Source organism: Ranitomeya imitator, chromosome 9, assembly GCF_032444005.1.
Source record: "Ranitomeya imitator isolate aRanImi1 chromosome 9, aRanImi1.pri, whole genome shotgun sequence".
Classification (NCBI taxonomy): domain Eukaryota; kingdom Metazoa; phylum Chordata; class Amphibia; order Anura; family Dendrobatidae; genus Ranitomeya; species Ranitomeya imitator.
Genome location: NC_091290.1, coordinates 66,606,791 through 66,627,279, shown reverse-complemented (window position 1 = coordinate 66,627,279; position 20,489 = coordinate 66,606,791). Strand labels below are relative to the sequence as shown.

General features: G+C 45.3%; 1 protein-coding gene across 1 annotated transcript in view; it reads right to left on the bottom strand.

Annotated features, from left to right (window-relative positions):
- BBOX1 (gamma-butyrobetaine hydroxylase 1) overlaps window positions 1-20,204 on the bottom strand; it is a 458,160-nt gene extending 437,956 nt beyond the window's left edge. The window contains exon 1 of the mRNA XM_069740409.1: window positions 20,071-20,204. The gene's annotated coding sequence lies outside the window, so the exon portion shown is untranslated. The remainder of the gene's footprint in view (window positions 1-20,070) is intronic.
- Window positions 20,205-20,489: the final 285 nt, after the last annotated feature.

Below are 20,489 nucleotides of genomic sequence, written 5' to 3'. Positions count from 1 at the left end.
AACGAGAGAAAAAGAGCGACCATCGAGCCTGTCTAGGATTCAACCATTTGGCAGACTTGAGATAAGTCAAATTCTTGTGATCCGTCAAGACCACCACACGATGTTTAGCTCCTTCAAGCCAATGTCGCCACTCCTCGAATGCCCACTTCATGGCCAACAACTCCGATTGCCCAAATCATAATTGCGCTCAGCAGGCGAGAATTTTCTAGAAAAGAAGGCACAGGGTTTCATCACCGAGCCATCAGAACTTCTTTGCGACAAAACAGCCCCTGCTCCAATTTCAGAAGCATCAACCTCAACCTGAAAAGGGAGCGAAACATCTGGCTGGCACAACACAGGGGCAGAAGGAAAACGACGCTTCAACTCCTGAAAAGCCTCTACAGCCGCAGAGGACCAATTGACCACATCAGCACCTTTCTTGGTCAAATCAGTCAACGGTTTAGCAATACTGGAAAAATTAGCGATGAAGCGACGATAAAAATTAGCAAAGCCCAGGAACTTCTGTAAGCTCTTCACAGATGTCGGCTGAGTCCAATCGTAAATGGCCTGAACTTTAACAGGGTCCATCTCGATAGTAGAAGGGGAAAAAATGAAACCCAAAAATGAAACCTTCTGAACTCCAAAGAGACACTTTGACCCCTTCACAAACAAGGAATTCGCACGAAGGACCTGGAACTAGAGTTGAGCGACCTTGACCTTTTTAGAGTCGAGCCGGGTTTCGCGAAACCCGACTATCTCAAAAGTCGGGTCGAGTGAAATCGGCCGATTATGACGTAAAGTCGGGATCGACCGAAACACGAAACCCAATGCAAGTCAATGGGGCAGCATAGTCGGCAGTGAGTGGGGGCCAGGAAAACACCTAGAGTGCCCATTTTAATGTCAAAACCATCCATTCTTCTTAATGAAGCTTGTCAAGCGTAATTTACCTTATAATAATTGGAAGGCATTTGAAATTGGGGGTCATTTGGCTAAAGTTGTGGTGGGTAGGGCTGGTTCAAGTAATTAGTGGGCCCAGGAAATCTGGACCACGTCACGGCAGTGGAGCAGGGAGAGGTAAGTATTTCAACTTTGCAAGTGCTGTGAACCTGAGCAAGCAGGGGGGGCCCACTCGTTGGCATTGGCACTGGCACAGGGCCCCTCAAAGTACAGCGGTGTGTTTGCACAGCGGGGGCGCCTCCCACCGGCAGCAACACTTTTGCGTACCATGAGAGGCCCTGTGCCAGTGACGTCGCCAACTAGTATTCCTCCCCCCCACCTGATGAAGGAACCTGCACTTTCATCTGCACCTTCCTGTTTGTCCCCGTGTAAGGTGGTATGGTATGCGGGAAGGGGGACCTGACTTTCAGCAGGGTCACAATCTTGCAGTGTAGCGTGCATGGGAAATGTTGCGTTATGGGTCAATGTTCCAGCAGACTCATCTATCACTGGCTGGGCAATGGGCAGGATGAGGAGGAAACACAGATATAGGCCCAAAGAATAAAGTGGGCTAAATGCAGTTCAAAATTGGTAACACAGGACTAATCAGGGGGCATTGCAGTGGAGGACAACTGGAATGAGAGGCTGACACAGAGAGTAGGCCCAAATCAGTAAGTAGTCGAAATGCAGTTCAAAATTGGCAACAGTAGTAAACAGGCGGCACAGCATTGTTCAGTGGAGGAGAACAGCAAGGAGTGGCAGACACCGATAGTAGGCCCCAACCCAACTAGTAGGCCAAATGCAGTCTAACATTAACAACATTAACATTAACAACTACTTAACGAGCGCCTGAAAACGGAATTTCAGGACAGGAAACCAGGAGAACAGCAAGGAGCGGCAGACACCGATAGTAGGCCCCAAACCAACTAGTACGCCAAATGCAGTTGTTCCGTTTAACCACAATTTAATGATAGCCTGAAGATAGAAGTTCAGGAAAGGCAACCTGGAGAACACCTTGGAGTGGAACACACCATCTCTCTACACCCCATACCCAATTTGTAGGTCTAATGCAGCGTAGTTTCCAACAACTACTAAACGAGAGCATGATGATCGAAGCATTCCACAGGTCCTGAAGGCGCGCATTTTGAAGAAAGAAGCCGTGCCGGACGCCGGATCCTCCCGCTGATGTCCAGGGGCCGCCGGAGAGGTGAATATAACAATATTTTTTATTTTAATTCTTTATTTTACACTTTAATATGGATCCCAGGGCCTGAAGGAGAGTTTCCTCTCCTTCAGACCCTGGGATCCATGAGGATACATTCCGATACTTGATGTCCCATTGACTTGTATTGGTATCGGATATCGGTATCGGCGATATCCGATATTTTTCGGGTATCGGCCGATACTATCCGATACCGATACTTTCAAGTATCGGACGGTATCGCTCAACACTATTGGCGAGGAAACCTGGGGAACACCTTGGAGTGGAACACACCATCTCTCTACACCCCATACCCAATTTGTAGGCCCAATGCAGCGTAGTTTCCAACAACTACTAAACGAGAGCCGGAAGATCGAAGCTCAGGAAAGGCAACCTGGGGAACACCTTGGAGTGTAACAAACCCTCTCTCTACACCACGGAAGGGCTGATTCTTAGGAAGGAAGGCTGTCGGAAAGAAGCAGGGCGCGTCCGAGGGTGATTATATTCTTATTAGGTATATACTCACCCTCGGACGCGCCCTGCTTCTATATTTGTAATGAATGTTTATTTGCAATGTGGTTTTGACTTACTCTATTTGTTTGGTAAATAATGATTTTATTATTTTCATTGTTTTGCATCTTCTTGGCAATAATATAAAGAAGACGCGACAGGACAACACTCGGTGGATGCCATATCTGTGTTTAAAATTGAAAAAACCTTTCAGTTAACTACTTGCAGGAGAAAGTTATTGTAGCTGGTGGCCATTTTTAGTACTGTACCAGATTTTTGTTGTATGTGTTTGTTTTTAATGTTAAAATGTCTGCATTTGATATCTCTCCAGTATTTTCTTTTTTATAAGCAAAATACTTATTTTTATATTTTCTGATGTTGGTTCCAGGGGTACACGGGCAGCAGTGGTGTGGTCAGTGGAGGCCTAGTGGAAGGAGTGACCGCAGACAGGCATCGAAGGCCTAAAATAATAACACATGGCTGTAGGCAATTTTAAATTGGTTCCAGGGGTACACGGGCAGCAGTGGTGTGGTCAGTGGAGGCCTAGTGGAAGGAGTGACCGCAGACAGGCATCGAAGGCCTAAAATAATAACACATGGCTGTAGGCAATTTTAAATTGGTTCCAGGGGTACACGGGCAGCAGTGGTGTGGTCAGTGGAGGCCTAGTGGAAGGAGTCACCGCAGACAGGCATCGAAGGCCTAAAATAATAACACATGGCTGTAGGCAATTTTAAATTGGTTCCAGGGGTACACGGGCAGCAGTGGTGTGGTCAGTGGAGGCCTAGTGGAAGGAGTGACCGCAGACAGGCATCGAAGGCCTAAAATAATAACACATGGCTGTAGGCAATTTTAAATTGGTTCCAGGGGTACACGGGCAGCAGTGGTGTGGTCAGTGGAGGCCTAGTGGAAGGAGTGACCGCAGACAGGCATCGAAGGCCTAAAATAATAACACATGGCTGTAGGCAATTTTAAATTGGTTCCAGGGGTACACGGGCAGCAGTGGTGTGGTCAGTGGAGGCCTAGTGGAAGGAGTCACCGCAGACAGGCATCGAAGGCCTAAAATAATAACACATGGCTGTAGGCAATTTTAAATTGGTTACAGGGGTACACGGGCAGCAGTGGTGTGGTCAGTGGAGGCCTAGTGGAAGGAGTCACCGCAGACAGGCATCGAAGGCCTAAAATAATAACACATGGCTGTAGGCAATTTTAAATTGGTTACAGGGGTACACGGGCAGCAGTGGTGTGGTCAGTGGAGGCCTAGTGGAAGGAGTGACCACAGACAGGCATCGAAGGCCTAACATAACAAAAATGTCAATACAATGGTATTGTCAGTGGCAGGCATTGAAAGATGTCAGCGCATAGACTAAACATTGGTGGAGCTGTGAGATAATTTTGCAAGTGGTAGAGCACTGTTTGAGCTGGGGTGGGGGGAAACTGTCTTGTGGCCGGCGGTACAGGCCCAGGGCCCCTCATATTACAACGGTGTGTCTGACGTTGGGTGCGCACCACCACCGCCAGAGACACTTTATTGTACTAGGAGGGACCCAGTGGCAGTGCCGTCGACCAAAAGCGGGCTCACCCACCTCTTCAGACAAACTGCACTCTCACGGGTGCTGTCGCCAAGTGTCGATACCACGGCCCCGTGTGGGGAGTTTGGCCATTTAGTGAGGTGTAAACATGTCGTATGCTGGACAATCAGGTGCAGAAAATTACGAGATTGGAAAAGGCATTCAGAATAGTCCACAGGCAAGACCTTTTCATAGGAAAGCTAGGTGTCAGCCGGGCAAGGTGGGGCAAAAGATTTCGAAATCCAGTTGTGGTTCATTTTAATGAAGGTTAGATCATCTACATTTTGGGTAGCCAGACGAGTCCTTTTTTCTGTTAGTATTGAACCTGCAGCACTGAATACTCTTTCTGATAGGACACTAGCTGCCGGGCAAGCAAGCTCCTGCAATGCATATTCTGCCAATTCTGGCCAGGTGTCTAATTTTGATGCCCAGTAATCAAATGGGAATGACGGTTGAGGGAGAACATCGATAAGGGATGAAAAATAGTTTGTAACCATACTGGACAAATGTTGTCTCCTGTCACTTTGAATTGATGCTGCAGTACCTGTCCTGTCTGCGGTCATAGCAAAATCACTCCACAACCTGGTCAGAAAACCCCTCTGGCCAACGCCACTTCTGATTTCTGCCCCTCTAACTCCTCTGGTCTGCTGGCCCCTGCAGCTCGTGTGAGAACGATCACGGGCGCTGTGTACAGGGAATGCCAGAAGCAAACGGTCAACAAGAGTTGATTGTTTGGTTGCTAATATTAGTTCCAAGTTCTCATGTGGCATTATATTTTGCAATTTGCCTTTATAGCGAGGATCAAGGAGGCAGGCCAACCAGTAATCGTCATCATTCATCATTTTAGTTATGCGTGTGTCCCTTTTGAGGATACGTAAGGCATAATCCGCCATGTGGGCCAAAGTTCCAGTTCTCAAATCTGCGGTTGTGCTTGGTTGAGGGTCAGTTTCAGGCAAATCCACGTCACTTGTGTCCCTCAAAAAACCAGAACCCGGCCTTGCCGCGCCACCAATTTCCAGTGGCCCCGGAAAAGCTTCCTCATTAAAAATATAATCATCCCCATCATCCTCCTCGTCCTCCTCCTCCTCTTCGCCCGCTACCTCGTCCTGTACACTGCCCTGGCCAGACAATGGCTGACTGTCATCAAGGCTTTCCTCTTCCTCAGCTGCAGACGCCTGATCCTTTATGTGCGTCAATCTTTGCATCAGCAGATGCATTAGGGGGATGCTCATGCTTATTATGGCGTTGTCTGCAATAACCAGCCGTGTGCATTCCTCAAAACACTGAAGGACTTGACACATGTCTTGAATCTTCGACCACTGCACACCTGACAACTCCATGTCTGCCATCCTACTGCCTGCCCGTGTATGTGTATCCTCCCACAAAAACATAACAGCCCGCCTCTGTTCACACAGTCTCTGAAGCATGTGCAGTGTTGAGTTCCACCTTGTTGCAACGTCTATGATTAGGCGATGCTGGGGAAGGTTCAAAGAACGCTGATAGGTCTGCATACGGCTGGAGTGTACGGGCGAACGGCGGATATGTGAGCAAAGTCCACGCACTTTCAGGAGCAGGTCGGATAACCCCGGATAACTTTTCAGGAAGCACTGCACCACCAGGTTTAAGGTGTGAGCCAGGCAAGGAATGTGTTTCAGTTGGGAAAGGGAGATGGCAGCCATGAAATTCCTTCCGTTATCACTCACTACCTTGCCTGCCTCAAGATCTACAGTGCCCAGCCACGACTGCATTTCTTTCTGCAAGAACTCGGACAGAACTTCCGCGGTGTGTCTGTTGTCGCCCAAACACTTCATAGCCAATACAACCTGCTGACGTTTGCCAGTAGCTGCCCCATAATGGTAGACCTGGTGTGCAACAGTGGCAGCTGCGGATGGAGTGGTTGTGCGACTGCGGTCTGTGGACAAGCTCTCGCTTCTGCAGGAGGACGAAGAGGAGGAGGAGGGGGTGCGAACGGCTACAGCCAATTGTTTCCTAGACCGTGGGCTAGGCAGAACTGTCCCAAACTTGCTGTCCCCTGTGGACCCTGCATCCACCACATTTACCCAGTGTGCCGTGATGGACACGTAACGTCCCTGGCCATGCCTACTGGTCCATGCATCTGTTGTCAGGTGCACCTTTGTGCTCACAGATTGCCTGAGTGCATGGACGATGCACTCTTTAACATGCTGGTGGAGGGCTGGGATGGCTTTTCTGGAAAAAAAGTGTCGACTGGGTAGCTCGTAGCGTGGTACAGCGTAGTCCATCAGGGCTTTGAAAGCTTCGCTTTCAACTAACCGGTAGGGCATCATCTCTAACGAGATTAGTCTAGCTATGTGTGCGTTCAAACCCTGTGTACGCGGATGCGAGGCTAAGTACTTCCTTTTTCTAACCATAGTCTCATGTAGGGTGAGCTGGACTGGAGAGCTGGAGATCGTGGAACTAGCGGGGGTGCCGGTGGACATGGCAGACTGAGAGACGGTGGGAGATGGTATTGTTGCCACCGGTGCCCTAGATGCAGTGTTTCCTACTACGAAACTGGTGATTCCCTGACCCTGACTGCTTTGGCCTGGCAAAGAAACCTGCACAGATACTGCAGGTGGTGCGGAAAATGGTGGCCCTACACTGCCGGAAGGGATGTTGCGTTGCTGACTAGCTTCATTGGCCGAGGGTGCTACAACCTTAAGGAACGTTTGGTAGTTAGTCCAGGCTTGCAAATGCATGGTGGTTAAATGTCTATGCATGCAACTTGTATTGAGACTTTTCAGATTCTGTCCTCTGCTTAAGGTAGTTGAACATTTTTGACAGATGACTTTGCGCTGATCAATTGGATGTTGTTTAAAAAAATGCCAGACTGCACTCTTTCTAGCATCGGATACCTTTTCAGGCATTGCAGACTGAGCTTTAACCGGATGGCCACGCTGTCCTCCAACAGGTTTTGGCTTTGCCACGCGTTTTGGGCAAGATACGGGCCCGGCAGATGGAACCTGTTGCGATGTTGATGCCTGCTGCGGCCCCTCCTCCTCCGCTTCAGAACTGCTGCCGCCTGCACCCTGTTCCCCCAATGGCTGCCAATCGGGGTCAAGAACTGGGTCATCTATTACCTCTTCTTGTAGCTCGTGTGCAACTTCGTCTGTGTCACCGTGTCGGTCGGTGGTATAGCGTTCGTGATGGGGCAACATAGTCTCATCAGGGTCTGATTCTTGATCAGCACCCTGCGAGGGCAATGTTGTGGTCTGAGTCAAAGGACCAGCATAGTAGTCTGGCTGTGGCTGTGCATCAGTGCACTCCATGTCAGATTCAACTTGTAATGGGCATGGACTGTTAACTGCTTCACTTTCTAAGCCAGGGACGGTATGTGTAAAGAGCTCCATGGAGTAACCCGTTGTGTCGCCTGCTGCATTCTTCTCTGTTGTTGTTTTTGCTGAAGAGGACAAGGAAGCGACTTGTCCCTGACCGTGAACATCCACTAACGACGCGCTGCTTTGACATTTACCAGTTTCACGAGAGGAGGCAAAAGAGCTAGAGGCTGAGTCAGCAAGATAAGCCAAAACTTGCTCTTGCTGCTCCGGCTTTAAAAGCGGTTTTCCTACTCCCAGAAAAGGGAGCGTTCGAGGCCTTGTGTAGCCAGACGACGAACCTGGCTCCACAGCTCCAGACTTAGGTGCAATATTTTTTTTCCCACGACCAGCTGATGCTCCACCACTACCACTACCCTCATTACCAGCTGACAATGAACGCCCCCGGCCACGACCTCTTCCACCATACTTCCTCATTGTTTTAAAAACGTAAACAAACTAACGGTATTTGTTGCTGTCACACAAATTACACGGTGAGCTATAACTTCAGTATGATTTAGCTACCCCTTTACAGGTGAGTGAGACCACAACGAAAATCAGGCACAATGTTACACACTCTGTTGTTGGTGGCAACAAATGAGAGAGATGCCACACACGCAGGACTGTCACTGAAGCACAAATGTAAATATTAATCTCCCACTGATTTGATTTTTTTTTTTTTTAAGGGAGACTTTAGGAAAAAAAAATAATAGAATAAAATGATTTTTTCAGGAAGAATTTAGAAACCAAATAAAATAAAATGATTTTTTCAGGGAGAATTTAGAAAACAAATAAAACAAAAAAAGGCTTTCTATGGCCCACTGAGTGAGAGATGACGCACACAGGAGTCAGGAGTGGCACACAAGCCCAGAGGCCAATATTTATCTCCCACTGATTGATGTAGTGATTTTTTCAGGTAGATTTTGGAACCCAAATCAAGCTAAAAAAAATAATAGGCTTTCTATGGCCCACAATTGGAGAGAGAGAGAGAGATGGCACACCCAGAAGTCAAGACTGGCACACAAGCAGAAAGGGCAATATTAACCCCTTTACCCCCAAGGGTGGTTTGCACGTTAATGACCGGGCCAATTTTTACAATTCTGACCACTGTCCCTTTATGAGGTTATAACTCTGGAACGCTTCAATGGATCCTGGTGATTCTGACACTGTTTTCTCGTGACATATTGTACTTCATGACAATGGTAAAAATTATTTGATAGTACCTGCGTTTATTTGTGAAAAAAACGGAAATTTGGCGAAAATTATGAAAATTTCGCAATTTTCCAACTGTGAATTTTTATGCAATTAAATCACAGAGATATGTCACACAAAATACTTAATATGTAACATTTCCCACATGTCTACTTTACATCAGCACAATTTTGGAACCAAAATTTTTTTTTGTTAGGGAGTTATAAGGGTTAAAAGTTGACCAGCAATTTCTCATTTCTACAACACCATTTTATTTTAGGGACCACATCTCATTTGAAGTCATTTTGAGGGGTCTATATGATAGAAAATACCCAAGTGTGACACCATTCTAAAAACTACACCCCTCAAGGTGCTCAAAACCATATTCAAGAAGTTTATTAACCCTTCTGGTGCTTCACAGGAATTTTTTGAATGTTTAAATAAAAATGAACATTTAACTTTTTTTCACAAAAAATTTAATTCAGCTCCAATTTGTTTTATTTTACCAAGGGTAACAGGAGAAAATGGACCCCAAACATTGTTGTACAATTTGTCCTGAGTATGCCAATACCCCACATGTGGGGGTAAACCACTGTTTGGGCGCATGGCAGAGCTCGGAAGCGAAGGAGTGCCATTTGACTTTTCAATGCAAAATTGACTGGAATTGAGATGGGACGCCATGTTTCGTTTGGAGAGCCCCTGATGTGGCTAAACATTGAAACCCCCCACAAGTGACACCATTTTGGAAAGTAGACCCCTAAGGAACTTATCTAGAGGTGTGGTGAGCACTTTGACCCAACAAGTGCTTCACAGAAGTTTATAATGTAGAACCGTAAAAATAAAAAATCATATTTTTTCACAAAAATTATCTTTTCGCCCCCAATTTTTTATTTTCCCAAGGGTAAGAGAAGAAATTGGACCCCAAAAGTTGTTGTACAATTTGTCCTGAGTACGCTGATAGCCCATATGTGGGGGTAAACCACTGTTTGGGCGGATGGGAGAGCTCGGAAGGGAAGGAGCGCCGTTTGACTTTTCAATGCAAAATTGACAGGAATTGAGATGGGACGTCATGTTGCGTTTGAAGAGCCACTGATGTGCCTAAACATTGAAACCCCCCACAAGTGACACCATTTTGGAAAGTAGACCCCCTAAGGAACTTATCTAGAGGTGTGGTGAGCACTTTGACCCACCAAGTGCTTCACAGAAGTTTATAATGTAGAACCGTAAAAATAAAAAATCATATTTTTTCACAAAAATTATATTTTTGCCCCCAATTTTTTATTTTCCCAAGGGTAAGAGAAGAAATTGGACCCCAAAAGTTGTTGTACAATTTGTCCTGAGTACGCTGATACCCCATATGTGGGGGTAAACCACTGTTTGGGTGGATGGGAGAGCTCGGAAGGGAAGGAGCGCCGTTTGACTTTTCAAAGCAAAATTGACAGGAATTGAGATAGGACGCCATGTTGCGTTTGAAGAGCCACTGATGTGCCTAAACATTGAAACCCCCCACAAGTGACACCATTTTGGAAAGTAGACCCCCTAAGGAACTTATCTAGAGGTGTGGTGAGCACTTTGACCCACCAAGTGCTTCACAGAAGTTTATAATGCAGAGCCGTAAAAATAAAACAAAATTTTTTTCCCACAAAAATTATTTTTTTAGCCCCCAGTTTTGTATTTTCCTGAGGGTAACAGGAGAAATTGGACCCCAAAATTTGTTGCCCAATTTGTCCTGAGTGCGATGATACACCATATGTGGGGGGAACCACTGTTTGGGCACATGGGAGGGCTCAGAAGGGAAGGAGTGCCATTTGAATGCAGACTTAGATGGAATGGTCTGCAGGTGTCACATTGCGTTTGCAGAGCCCCTAATGTACCTAAACAGTAGAAACCCCCCACAAGTGACACCATTTTGGAAAGTAGACCCCCTTAGGAACTTATCTAGATGTGTGCTGAGCGCTTTGACCCACCAAGGGCTTCACAGAAGTTTATAATGGAGAGCCGTAAAAATAAAACAAAAATTTTTTCCCACAAAAATTATTTTTTAGCCCCCAGTTTTGTATTTTCCCGAGGGTAACAGGAGAAATTCGACCCCACAATTTGTTGTCCAATTTGTCCTGAGTGCGCTGATACCCTATATGTGGGGGGGAACCACTGTTTGGGCGCATGGGAGGGCTCGGAAGGGAAGGAGCTCCATTTGGAATGAGGACTTAGATGGAATGGTCTGCAGGTGTCACATTGCATTTGCAGAGCCCCTAATGTACCTAAACAGTAGAAACCTCCCACAAGTGACACCATTTTGGAAACTAGACCCCCTAAGGAACTCATCTAGATGTGTTGTGATAGCTTTGAACCCCCAAGTGTTTCACTACAGTTTGTAACGCAGAGCCGTGAAAATTAAAAAAAAAAATCTTTCCCCCCAAAATTATTTTTTAGCCCCCAGTTTTGTATTTTCCCGAGGGTAAGAGGAGAAATTCGACCCCAAAAGTTGTTGTCCAATTTGTCCTGAGTACGCTGATACCCCGTATGTTGGGGGAAACCAACGTTTGAGCGCATGGCAGAGCTCGGAAGGGAAGGAGCGCCATTTGGAATGCAGACTTAGATGGAATGGTCTGCAGACGTCACATTGCGTTTGCAGAACCCCTAATGTACCTAAACAGTAGAAACCCCCCACAAGTGACCCCATATTGGAAACTAGACCCCCCAGGGAACTAATCTAGATGTGTTGTGAGAACTTTGAACCCCCAAGTGTTTCACTACAGTTTATAACGCAGAGCCGTGAAAATAAAAAATCTTTTTTTTTCCCACAAAAAATATGTTTTAGCCCCGAGTTTTGTATTTTCCCAAGGGTAGCAGGAGAAATTGGACCCCAAAAGTTGTTGTCCTATTTGTCCTGAGTACGCTGATACCCCATATGTTGGGGTAAACCCCTGTTTGGGCACACGGGAGAGCTCGGAAGGGAAGAAGCACTGTTTTACTTTTTCAATGCAGAATTGGCTGGAATTGAGATCGGACGCCATGTCGCGTTTGGAGAGCCCCTGATGTGCCTAAACAGTGGAAACCCCCCAATTATAACTGAAACCCTAATCCAAACACATCCCTAACCCTAATCCCAACAGTAACCCTAACCACACCTCTAACCCTGACACACCCCTAACCCTAATCCCAACCCTATTCCCAACAGTAAATGTAATCTAAACCCTAACTGTAACTTTAGCCCCAACCCAAACTGTAGCCCTAGCCCTAACCCTAGCCCTAACCCTAATCCTAACCCTAGCCCTAACCCTAACCCCAACCCTGGCCCTAGCCCTAGCCCTAACCCTAGCCCTAACCCTAGCCCTAACCCTAACCCTAGCCCTAACCCTAGCCCTAACCCTAACCCTAGCCCTAACCCTAACCCTAACCCTAGCCCTAACCCTAGCCCTAACCCTAGCCCTAACCCTAACCCTAACCCTAGCCCTAACCCTAGCCCTAACCCTAGCCCTAACCCTAACTCTAACCCTAGCCCTAATGGGAAAATGGAAATAAATACATTTTTTTAATTTTTCCCTAACTAAGGGGGTGATGAAGGGGGGTTTGATTTACTTTTATAGCGGGTTTTTTAGCGGATTTTTATGATTGGCAGCCGTCACACACTGAAAGACGCTTTTTATTGCAAAAAATATTTTTTGCGTTACCACATTTTGAGAGCTATAATTTTTCTATATTTTGGTCCACAGAGTCATGTGAGGTCTTGTTTTTTGCGGGACGAGTTGATGTTTTTATTGGTAACATTTTCGGGCACGTGACATTTTTTGATCGCTTTTTATTCCGATTTTTGTGAGGCAGAATGACCAAAAACCAGCTATTCATGAATTTCTTTTGGGGGAGGCGTTTATACCGTTCCGCGTTTGGTAAAATTGATGAAGCAGTTTTATTCTTCGGGTCAGTACGATTACAGCGACACCTCATTTATATCATTTTTTTATGTTTTGGCGCTTTTATACGATAAAAACTATTTTATAGAAAAAATAATTATTTTTGCATCGCTTTATTCTCAGGACTATAACTTTTTTATTTTTTTGCTGATGATGCTGTATGGCGGCTCGTTTTTTGCGGGACAAGATGACGTTTTCAGCGGTACCATGGTTAGTTATATCAGTCTTTTTGATCGCGTGTTATTCCACTTTTTGTTCGGCGGTATGATAATAAAGCGTTGTTTTTTGCCTCGTTTTTTTTTTTTTTTCTTACGGTGTTTACTGAAGGGGTTAACTAGTGGGCCAGTTTTATAGGTCGGGCCGTTACGGATGCGGCGATACTAAATATGTGTACTTTTATTGTTTTTTTTTTTATTTAGATAAAGAAATGTATTTATGGGAATAATATTTTTATTTTTTTTTTCATTATTTTGGAATATTTTTTTTTATTTTTTTTTACACATTTGAAATTTTTTTTTTTTACTTTTTTACTTTGTCCCAGGGGGGGACATCACAGATCAGTGATCTGACAGTTTGCACAGCACTCTGTCAGATCACTGATCTGACATGCAGCGCTGCAGCCTTCACAGTGCCTGCTCTAAGCAGGCTCTGTGAAGCCACCTCCCTCCCTGCAGGACCCGGATCCGCGGCCATCTTGGATCCGGGGCTGGAGGGAGCAGGGAGGGAGGTGAGACCCTCGCAGCAACGCGATCACATCGCGTTGCTGCGGGGGGCTCAGGGAAGCCCGCAGGGAGCCCCCTCCCTGCGCGGTGCTTCCCTGTACCGCCGGCACATCGCGATCATCTTTGATCACGGTGTGCCGGGGGTTAATGTGCCGGGGGCGGTCCGTGACCGCTCCTGGCACATACTGCCGGATGTCAGCTGCGATAAACAGCTGACACCCGGCCGCGATAGGCGGCGCTCCCCCCGTGAGCGCTGCCGATCGCATATGACGTACTATTGCGTCCTTGGGAAGTAAAGCCCACCCCACATGGACGCAATAGTACGTCTAATGGCAGAAAGGGGTTAATCTCCCACTGATTTGTTTTTTTTTTTTTTTTTTTTCAGGGAGACTTTAGGAAAAAAAAAAAAATAGAATAAAATGATTTTTTCAGGAAGAATTTAGAAACCAAAGAAAATAAAATTATTTTTTCAGGGAGAATTTAGAAAACAAATAAAACAAAAAAAGGCTTTCTATGGCCCACTGAGTGAGAGATGACGCACACAGGAGTCAGGAGTGGCACACAAGCCCAGAGGCCAATATTTATCTCCCACTTTTTTTTTTTTGTTCCAGGGAAAATTTATAAACCCAATAAAAAAAATAATAAATAGGCTTTCTATGGCCCACTATCTGAGAGACAGAGAGAGATGGCACGCTTAGGACTGGCACACAAGCCCAAAGGCCAATATTAATCTCCCTTTTTTCTTTAAGGGAGAATTTATAAAACCAAAAAAAAATAAATAAATAGGCTTTCTATGGCCCACTATTTGTGAGAGAGATGGCACGCTCAGGACTGGCACACAAGCCCAGAGGCCAATATTAATCTCCCACTTTTTTTTTTTTTTCCAGGGAAAATTTATAAACCCAATAAAAAAAAAATAAAAATAAATAGGCTTTCTATGGCCCACTATCTGAGAGAGAGAGATGGCACGCTTAGGACTGGCACACAAGCCCAAAGGCCAATATTAATCTCCCACTGATTGATTTATTGATTTTTTCAGGTAGAATTTAGAACCCAAATAAAGCAAAAAAAAAAAAAAAAAAAGGGCTTTCTATGGCCCACTGAGTGAGTGATGATGCACACAGGAGTCAGGAGTGGCACACAAGCCCTGAGGCCAATATTTTTCTCCCACTGATTGATGTAGTGATTTTTTCAGGTAGATTTTAGAACCAAAATCAAGCAAAAAAATAAATAGGCTTTCTATGGCCCACTGAGTGAGTGATGATGCACACAGGAGTCAAGAGTGGCACACAAGCCCTGAGGCCAATATTTTTCTCCCACTGATTGATGTAGTGATTTTTTCAGGTAGATTTTATAACCCAAATCAAGCAAAAAAATAAATAGGCTTTCTATGGCCCACTGAGTGAGAGATGACACAGACAGGGATGGCACTCTAGCAGAAATGTCAATCTTAATCTCCCACAAAAAAAAACAAAAAACAGGGAGTGTCCTTCAATTACTATCTCCCTGCAGTAATCTCAGCCAGGTATGGCAGGCAGCAATAAGGAGTGGACTGATGCACAAATTAAATAAAAAGTGTGGACAAACCAAAAAGATAGCTGTGCAGAAAGGAAGGAACAAGAGGATTTGTGCTTTGAAAAAAGCAGTTGGTTTGCACAGCGGCGTACACACAGCAATGCAGCTATCAGGGAGCCTTCTAGGGCAGCCCAATGAGCTACAGCGCTGAGGGGGGAAAAAAAAATGTAGCTTCCACTGTCCCTGCACACCGAAGGTGGTGTTGGGCAGTGGAAATCGCTACAGCACAAGCGGTTTGGTGGTTAATGGACCCTGCCTAACGCTATCCCTGCTTCTGACGAAGCGGCAGCAACCTCTCCCTAAGCTCAGATCAGCAGCAGTAACATGGCGGTCGGCGGGAACTCCCCTTTATAGCCCCTGTGACGCCGCAGACAGCAAGCCAATCACTGCAATGCCCTTCTCTAAGATGGTGGAGACCAGGACCTATGTCATCACGCTGCCCACACTCTGCGTTTACCTTCATTGGCTGAGAAATGGCGCTTTTCGCGTCATTGAAACGCGACTTTGGCGCGAAAGTCGTGTACCGCATGGCCGACCCCGCACAGGGGTCGGATCGGGTTTCATGAAACCCGACTTTGCCAAAAGTCGGCGACTTTTGAAAATGAACGACCCGTTTCGCTCAACCCTACCTGGAACACCATTCTGACCTGCTTCACATGAGACTCCTGTTGTGAATTCTGTGATCAAGCTCCCTCCTGTGGTCACGAGTGGTACTGCGGCTTCTGAGTTTCCTTCCTCAGGTGATGAGGTTAAGTCGTTAGGTGCTGCTCTATTTAACTCCACCTAGTGCTTTGATCCTGGCCTCCAGTCAATGTTCTAGTATTGGTCTTGCTTTCTCCTGGATCGTTCCTGTGGCCTGTCTGCTCAGCATAAGCTAAGTTCTGCTTGTGTTACTTTTGTTGCTATATTTTCTGTCCAGCTGGCTTTTTTGGTTTTGCTTGCTTGCTGGAAGCTCTGAGACGCAGAGGGAGCACCTCCGTACCGTTAGTCGGTGCGGAGGGTCTTTTTGCCCCTCTGCGTGGTTGTTTGTAGGTTTTTGTGTTGACCGCAAAGCTATCTTTCCTATCCTCGGTCTATTCAGTAAGTCGGGCCTCACTTTGCTAAATCTATTTCATCTCTGTGTTTGTGTTTTCATCTTACTCACAGTCATTATATGTGGGGGGCTGCCTTTTCCTTTGGGGAATTTCTCTGAGGCAAGGTAGGCTTATTTTTCTATCTTCAGGTCTAGCTAGTTTCTCAGGCTGTGCCGAGTTGCATAGGGAGCGTTAGGCGCAATCCACGGCTACCTCTAGTGTGGTTTGATAGGTTTAGGGATTGCGGTCAGCAGAGTTCCCACGTCTCAGAGCTCGCCCTATGTTTTCTGGTTTTTGTCAGGTCACTTGTGTGCTCTGAACTTCAAGGTCCATTGTGGTTCTGAATTACCTATTCATAACAGACTCCCAATCATCCGAAAAGACCAAAATGTCAACCAAATATACAATCATGAATCTATCCAGGTACTCTCGGAAGATGTCATGCATAAAGGACTGAAACACAGATGGAGCATTAGAAAGCCCGAATGGCATAACCAGGTACTCAAAATGGCCCTCAGGCGTATTAAATGCCGTTTTCCATTCATCACCCTGTTTAATTCGCACAAGATTATATGCACCACGAAGATCTATCTTGGTGAACCAACTAGCCCCCTTAATCCGAGCAAATAAATCAGACAGCAGCGGCAAAGGATACTGAAATTTGACTGTGATCTTATTAAGAAGGCGGTAATCAATACAAGGTCTCAAAGAACCATCCTTCTTGGCCACAAAAAAGAACCCTGCTCCCAATGGTGACGACGACGGACGAATATGACCCTTCTCCAAAGATTCCTTTATATAACTCCGCATAGCGGCATGCTCTGGCACAGATAAATTAAACAGACGGCCCTTAGGAAACTTATTACCAGGAATCAAATTAATAGCACAGTCGCAATCCCTATGAGGAGGTAGGGCACCAGATTTGGGCTCTTCAAATACATCCCGGTAATCTGATAAAAACTCAGGGACTTCAGAAGGAGTGGATGGCGAAATTGACAGCAATGGAACATCACCATGTACCCCCTGACAACCCCAGCTGGACACAGACATAGATTTCCAATCCAACACTGGATTATGGACCTGTAGCCATGGCAACCCCAAAACGACCACATCATGCAGATTATGCAACACCAAAAAGCGAATATCCTCCTGATGTGCAGGAGCCATGCACATGGTCAATTGAGTCCAGTACTGAGGCTTATTTTTGGCCAAAGGCGTAGCATCAATTCCTCTCAATGGAATAGGATACTGCAAGGGCTCCAAGAAAAAACCACAGCGCCTGGCAAACTCCAAGTCCATCAAATTCAGGGAAGCGCCTGAATCCACAAATGCCATTACAGAATAGGACGACAGAGAGCAAATCAGAGTAACGGACAAAAGAAATTTCGACTGTACCGTACCAATGGTGGCAGACCTAGCGAACCGCTTAGTGCGCTTAGGACAATCGGAGATAGCATGAGTGGATTCACCACAGTAAAAACACAGCCTATTCCGACGTCTGTGTTCTTGCCGTTCAGCTCTGGTCAAAGTCCTATCACACTGCATAGGCTCAGGCCTATGCTCAGAGAATACCGCCATATGGTGCACAGCTTTGCGCTCACGCATGCACCGATCGATCTGAATGGCCAAAGACATAGACTCATTCAGACCAGCAGGCGTGGGAAATCCCACCATGACATCCTTAAGGGCTTCAGAAAGACCCTTTCTGAAAATTGCCGCCAGGGCACATTCATTCCACTGAGTAAGCACAGACCACTTTCTAAACTTCTGACAGTACACCTCCGCTTCATCCTGACCCTGACACAAAGCCAGCAAGATTTTCTCTGCCTGATCCACTGAATTTGGTTCATCATAAAGCAATCCAAGCGCCAGACAAAACGCATCAACATCACGCAATGCAGGATCTCCTGGCGCAAGGGAAAATGCCCAGTCTTGAGGGTCACCACGTAACAAAGAAATAATGATTTTTACCTGTTGAACGGGGTCACCAGAGGAGCGGGGTTTCAAAGCTAGAAACAGTTTACAATTATTTTTGAAATTCAAGAACCTAGATCTATCCCCAGTCAGGAATAGGAATTCTAGGCTCTAACATAGGATTCTGAACCACAAAATCTTGAATGTTTTGTACCCTTGTAGTGAGATGATCCACACAAGAGGACAAACCTTGAATGTCCATAACTACACCTGTGTCCTGAACCACCCAAAGGTCTAGGGGAAAAGAAAGACAAAACACAGTGCAAAGAAAAAAAAATGGTCTCAGAAGTTCTCTTATCCCTCTATTGAGATGCATTAATACTTTGGGCCAGCTGTACTGTTATGACCTGGTGGTTAGGAGCACCCGGAATGACCTGATAATTAAACCTCATACAGGACGAGCTCTGGTATGTGGGAGCTCTGCTGACCGCAAGCCCTAATCCTATCACACACACTAGAAATAGCCGTGGAGCGCTCCTGACCAGACCTAGGCGCCTCGTCACAGCGTAAGAACTATCTAGCCCTAGAGATAGAAAATAAAGCCTAACTTGCCTCATAGAAATTCCCCAAAGGTAAAGGAAGCCCCCCACATATATTGACTGGGAGTAAAGATGAAAGTCACAAACGCAGAAATGAAACAGGTTTCAGCAAAGGGAGGCCAGACTTACTAAATAGACAGAGGATAGGAAAGGTAACTTTGTGATCAGTACAAAAACCTACAAAAGACCACGCAGAGAGTGCAAAAAAGACCTCCGCACCGACTAACGGTGCGGAGGAGCCACACTGCATCCCAGAGCTTCCAGCTAGCAAGACAAAATCATGAAAACCAACTGGACAAGAAAACAGAGAACAAAATAAGACAATAAGGAACTTAGCTTCTGCAGGAGAAGGCAGGTCACCAGAGAGATCCAGGAGCGAACTGAACTAATGCAAAAACATTGACAGCTGGCATGGAGTAACGATCTGAGAGGAGTTAAATAGAGCAGCCAACCAAAGGATAAACCACGTCACCTGTGTAAGGAACCTCAGAAGCAGCAGCTTCACTCATAGCCACCAGAGGGAGCCCATAGACGGAACTCGCCGAAGTACCATTCATGACCACAGGAGGGAGTTCGACAACAGAATTCACAACACTTCCCCCATTCAAAATAAAACAATAATAACAAATATATCAAATATACACATATTTGATATTGTCACATTCAGAATTGCCTGATCTATCAATATACACTAAACGTTATCAATCAATCTATCAATATACGTTAAACGACGTAATTAGAAAAAAATTAAAAACTCCAGAATAATGTTTTTTTTTACGCCGCTACATTGCAATAACGGGCAATCAAAGCATTGTATCTGCACCAAAATGATTTAAAAAAATACATCAGCTCGGTGTACAAAAAAATAAGCTCTCACCCAGCCCCAGATCATAAAAAACGAAGAAGCTGTGGGTCTCGGAAAATGGAGCCATTTTTTTTTTAACAAATTTAGAATTTTTTTTCACCACTTAAATGAAAAAGAACCTAGGCATGTTTGGTGTCTATGAACTCATAATGACCTGGAAAATCATAATTAGGTCATTTTTAGCATTTAGAGAACATTGTAAAAACAACAACTTTGGAATTGCTTTTATTTCGCAATTTCACCGCACTTGGATTTTTTTTTTCCCCTTTTCCAGTACACCATATGTTAAAGCCAATGGTGTCGTTCAAAAAGTACAACTTGTCTTGCAAAAAACAAGCCCTCACATGGCCATATTTACCAAAAAATAAAAAAGCTCAAACAACCTAATAGAAGAATAGTAATAAAAAATTATTATTTCACTCTGTCGTTACAAGACATATTTTCCTCCAGCAGAGACATACATTCATCTTTACATATTGTTTTATATTTGTTTCCATTTTCAAATCAGTTCAGATCAGTTAACCAAAACAAATGAAATCCTGGACTTGCCTTCCACTGTTCTGCAGCCCTGATCCTAGAAAGTATTCTTGTTTTTATTTGCACAGTCCTCTTCTAGTCTCAGGATTTCCCCTCCCCCATTTGTATTTTCTGCACACTGTTGTATAGCTGGAAACATAACACAGCACCGTACCTTCTGATCTACAATAGTTCTGTATGTGTTCAGCGGCCTCCTGATGCAGAGTGTGGTCTACGCACTGCACACCAACAGCTTGGCCCCCAGCATTGCCTTCTGTTGTCTTAGCCTCTCTCCCTTTTAGTCTTTCCCTTCCTGTCATGCTTGTTCTTGCTGCCAGTTTTTTCAGACCCTGTCATTGGATCCCAGTCACACAGATCCACCCTGTGCTTCTGGAAATGTGACACCTACTGCTTGTTATCTCTCCTTTCCATAATACTCTGCTGGAGGACTGGGAGGGAAACTGTTGTAAAAAAAAATTGTAGACAACTAAATTCCTTGGTCATGATTAAAAAATATTACGATTCGAGAGTTCTCGGTGGTTGATACCTTTTAATGGCTAACTGAAAAGATGGTAAGGCCTGGTTCACATTGTG